We start from the raw sequence: 5,136 nt of genomic DNA on the forward strand, positions 1-5,136 counted from the left end.
ATCTCGCTTTCGTCTCCGCCTCCAGGCCTTTCCCCACCCGCCCCTCCCGGGAATTTACGGCCTCTGCCGCCAATGGTAGACGGAAGGCGGGGCCGGGGCGGGGCAGAGGACGGTGATGCTACTGCCACAGCCAATGGAGGTCCGGAGGCGGGGTGGGGCGGAGCCAGGGGCGGGGCGGGGCTATCAGGGGCGGGGCCGGTGTTCGCGCTCCCGCGTGGGTCGGCTGACTGGGTGCCGGGGCTCGACGCTCACCCACCCGGAGACTACGTTGGTCCGGGTGGGGGCGTCGCAAGGGCCGGTTCCGGTCGCAGACGCGTGGCAGGAGACCCGGGCCAGGTCGCCTGGTGTCAAGGACCCGTGTCCCAGGCGAGCCCGGGCTCACGGTCTCTCCCACGGGTACTCCCACGGCACCACGCAGAGTGCTGGGTGCGCGTGCTTGTGTGCGCGCGTGCACGTGTTCGTGTGTGTCTATGTGCGCATCCGTGTGTCTGTGTGCGTGTGTGCATGCGTCTGCGCACCTGTGCCTGTGTACGTTTGCAGGTGCTTGTGTGTGCGTCCGTGCAAGTGTCTGTGCAGGTGCTGGGGGAGAGGACCAGGTGGGGACCCTCCAGCTCCCAGGCTTCTCTCCGGGTCTAGGGAGCAGTGGGCGCCAGGCAGGGGCCTGTCTTCTGCTCTGGGTGTCTGACTAGGTGCGCGTTCGTTTACGCGCGGAATCCAGGCAGCGGCCCGCGGCGCGCGCCGGCGTGGTGGCGCTCACTCTCCGGAGACGCCACCCTGGGGGCTTCATCGTGAGGTTCGCTGAAGAACTGGCGTCCAGCGGCTGGGAGGCCCGCGGCCCTAGCCTCTCCCGTGCCATCCCTCCACCCAACGGTGGAGACAACGCTCTGCTCGTGGGCAGGGAACTGCTTTAGGCCCCACTTGGGGGGTGGGGGCAGAGGAGAGATAAAGGAAGAAGAATTACAAAAGCAATTGTTTAAGATTTTTATCGTTGTCATTTGCACTTCTTTAGACCTAAAAACGGGTTTACTTTGGAATGCTAGTTTAGTTTACAACACCTATTGCTTATTGATTGATTAGTTGGTTTATGTACTGCTGAAGCCACTATTAAAAAAAAAAAAGAGTAAGATGAAAGGATGGAAAGTGGACACTGGAAAAATATGCAGGAGGTGGAATTTTGTCCCCAATCCTACCCTTGCAAAAACGAAACCAAAAAACTCAGAGGAATTGCTTCCCATCTCCAACTCTTGGCTCCATGGTCCAAATCAGCTGCGAGCCACTTGACCATTACCTAGTTAAGCAGGATACATCCTTCTGCTGCACCTCCCAAATAAAAGTAACCACCTAAGAAGAGGATTATATCCACATATGGATTTCCATATTCCTGCCTTAGGATAAAATAAGGCCCACCCAACAGTGCCTGGAGTGTCTCCACCAGAGGTGTTTATTTCACAAGCCAAAAGGAGAAGGGTTCCCACCACTGGAGCTTCCAGCCTCCTGAGGATGGTTCCATGGTGGGACACTGACCTCTGCCCCCCAAATTTCAATAAAAGTTCAGGCAGAAAGTGGAGGAATCTGGATGCCACTTGCCCATCTGCCAATTCAAGGCCAGGCTTCCAGTCCCATCTACCTCTGACCATTGGAAAATTCCTACCTGTGGCCAGGCTGAAATCTGCTCCCTGAACATCTCCCCATGTCCTGGGGCTGCTCCAGATGTCAGGCCAAAGTAAATGCCCCCAGACCCTGCTAGCACAGGCACTGACTGGGAACAATTCAAGCAAAACAGAAGAGCCGACAGGATCATTTAAAGATGCTTCTCCATGGGTTTCCCTCTTGGTGCAGTGGTTAAGAATCCGCCTGCTAATGAAAGGGACATGGGTTTGAGCCCTGGTCTGGGAAGATCCCACATGCCGCAGAGCAACTAAGCCCATGCGCCACAACTACTGAGCCTGTGCTCTAGAGCCCATGCTCCACAACAAGAGAAGCTGCTGCAACGAGAAGCCTGCGCACCGCAAAGAAGAGTAGCCCCCACTCGCTGCAACTAAAGCCCGTGTGCAGCAACAAAGACGCAATGCAGCCAAAAAAAAAAAAAGAGATGCTTCTCCATGGATAAGATGTAATCAGAAGGTGAAGAAGTATAGACACACTTTGGAGGACAGGGGAGAGGCCATTGTGCTGTTGTTCAAGGAGGCTGGAGGGGCAGCTGGCCCTTTACTGGATCCTTGACTGTCGTTTGTGCTTTTCTACAACACACCACCCTGGTCAAGGCTCCGGAAATCCTAAAGAATTCATTGAAATCAAACTCCTTACAGTTGGATATTGGCACAACATTGTAAATCAACCATACTTCAATAAAAAATAAAACTAAATTAAAAAATCCCCACAAAACTCCTACAGTTGGTTTTTGTTAAGATAGCACCAGGCCTCCAGCTGCTCTTAAGGAAAACAGTTTTTTGAGGCCATAGTCTTCCTTCTTCAAAAATCAGGAAAAGCCCCCTTCATCAAACACTTGATCTCTTTCAAGTGGAGACAGAACGAACCCTGTAACCACAAGATGTCAAAGATCCACCGGTGACATAGAGTGGCCAGAATGGCATCAAGCCATGCCATCCCAATTTCATTAACTGCTTCAAGCTTCTTTCTGTATTTCTAAATAACATGCATTATTTATCCTGATGCTAAAAGCTATCCTGCTCAGCCTTGAATGTAATACTGTAGTGGAAAACTGGAGACACATGTTCACCACATACTACATGATGGGGGTTATCCCAAAAAGATGTATTGAAGTCCTGTCCCTGGTACCTGTGAATTTGACCTTATTTGGAAATAGGGTCTTTGCAGATATAATCAAGTTAAGATGACGTCGTTAAGGTGGGCCCTAACCCCATATGACCATGAGGGAGTCCATGGACCACACTTGAACATCGCTGATCTGAGCCTGCCTGTCTCCTGGCTCTAACCAGTGTAGGTGTGGCCTATCATGTGACTTTAGCAAAGGGACATGAGGGGTGTCTGCTGGGGCCTTCAAAAAAGGGGCACCGGGCTTCCCTGGTGGCACAGTGGTTGAGAATCTGCCTGGCAGGGGACACGGGTTCGAGCCCTGGGCTGGGAGGATCCCACATGCCGCGGAGCAACTAGGCCCGTGAGCCACAACTACTGAGCCTGCGCGTCTGGAGCCTGTGCTCCGCAACAAGAGAGGCCACAATAGTGAGAGGCCCACGCACTGCGATGAAGAATGGCCCCCACTTGCTGCAACTAGAGAAAGCCCTGGCACAGAAAACGAAGACCCAACACAGCCAAAAATAAATAAATAAATGTTAAAACAAAACAAAAAAAACCACGTCGGCTTCCTCTTTAAAAAAAAAAACAAAACAGGGGCACCAGGGAGCAAGTCCCTTCTCAACTTCTGGATGTTTTTGTCAGGGGTGTGACAGCCGCAGCTTGTGACCACGAGGGCATCGTGAAGTCTCACCTGTGGCCCACCTGCTATGGACCTCTTGTCATGTGACTGGAGCAGTTTCATGGCCGTAGCCACCTCCAGATGGATGCTCTGTTGCTGGAAGTTAAAATAAGCCTCAGTAATACGCGCAGTATCTAGTTGTAGCGTTTTCCTTTGGGGCAGGGCATCATTTTTCTTTTTCTTCTTCCGGGGTGAGTGGGTGTCCTCCCCGCCCATCCATGCGACCCCCTCACACTCTGACTCCTTGCATCACCTCACCCTCACCCGACCATTATCTGCCCCTGACCCTCATCTAATCCTCCCCTGAACTTCACCCAACCCTGACCTGACCTTGACCTGGCCCTCACCTGACCCCCTCACACCTCCACCCCCACTGCAGTTCCACTGAGCGGGTGCGGTACCACCCACACACCTGACCTCGTCCCTCCTTGAAGAGCTGCGCTCCCTGGCCTGCCCCGCCACCGTGCTCAGGTGGCTGCCTGCAGGCTCAGCTCCGTGTTCTGCTCATCTCTGACGCTTTGCTGGGGGCACCAAATAAAGCATTTCCGGAATACGTGATGCCACTTCAACCCTCTGCTTCACGCGTACTTGCGCCTTCCCACTAGCTCAGCGCCCACGGTGACACCGCCCCCCAGGAAGCCCTCCTGACCTGCACTGGGGCTGCTCCTGCACATCCTGTTTAACTAAAACGATCCATTTGCACACCCGTCATCTCCTCAAGCAGCGCCAACTATCCACAGGACGGGGAAAAGGCCAAGCTTTTTCCAGAGAACTACTCGAGAGTCACCGGTTCTCCTGGAAATGAACTTTGACTCCCTATCCACACTGCCTTGGCACAACACAGAAAGGTGAGAGGTTAACTTGCAGTCTTGTTTTCCTGCCTGGCAGCTAAGTTTTCACCGTCTTATAGGGCATTAGCCAGCTTGGTATCTGACCGGTCCTGTTTTGGCATTCCTTCTCCCACTGACTGCATAAGGCGGGGTTTTAAATGCTTTTGTGGAATTAACTGTGGAAACCTCAGCCACAGCTGGAGTCTGGGCAGGCCTGCCGGGGACTTCTCACGCCTGCCATGCGTGCCCAGGACTCCAAACAGGAAGCACAGCTGCCTCTACTTACTGTCCAGCAGGAGGAAGAAATCTCTCCGCCCAGACAGTCCAGCCAATCAGAGGCCTTTGCAGCCCAACCAATGGGAAGCCTTCATACTTTGGACTCCCAGCTCCTCCAATGGACTCTGGCTATCACAGCCTCCTCCCCTCTCCACTCCCCTTCCCCTATAAAAGCGAGTTCCCTTAGTTGTGTTCTGCATTTGCCTCTGGTCCACGGTAGCATCCCATATCTGACTCGGAATTCCTCTGCCTATTCCCAAATAAACTGGCTTTTGCTGGTAAAATAACTGACTATTATTAAAGTTGACACTTTTCAAGCCAGCTTTTGTCTTTCCAGGTCCCTCGTTAATGAGCTAAATGAAACCTTGACGCGTGTTCACCTCCCATTTATGTGAGAATAATGTTTCTAAGGATTTGAAAATGTGATTATACCTAGGGGAGAAGGCAGGTTCCTGACACAGAGTGAGGCCCAAAGTGCTCAGTAAATGAGTTGGAAACAGCATCTTCCATGTCTCCCCAGCCGTTGGGAGCGTGACAGTGGGACCTTTTGGAAGCCAGTTGCCCCAAGCCTGG

The 5,136-nt window shown here is 52.9% G+C and overlaps 1 long non-coding RNA gene across 1 annotated transcript; it reads right to left on the bottom strand.

Annotated features, from left to right (window-relative positions):
• Positions 1-2,173: 2,173 nt before the first annotated feature.
• LOC118886230 lies at positions 2,174-4,234 on the bottom strand. The gene is made up of 3 exons (XR_005017692.1): positions 4,107-4,234; positions 3,470-3,553; positions 2,174-2,276 (listed from the first exon to the last, which is right to left on the bottom strand). It is a non-coding gene; the product is annotated as an uncharacterized LOC118886230 (long non-coding RNA).
• Positions 4,235-5,136: the final 902 nt, after the last annotated feature.

Source organism: Balaenoptera musculus, chromosome 20, assembly GCF_009873245.2.
Source record: "Balaenoptera musculus isolate JJ_BM4_2016_0621 chromosome 20, mBalMus1.pri.v3, whole genome shotgun sequence".
NCBI lineage: Eukaryota > Metazoa > Chordata > Mammalia > Artiodactyla > Balaenopteridae > Balaenoptera > Balaenoptera musculus.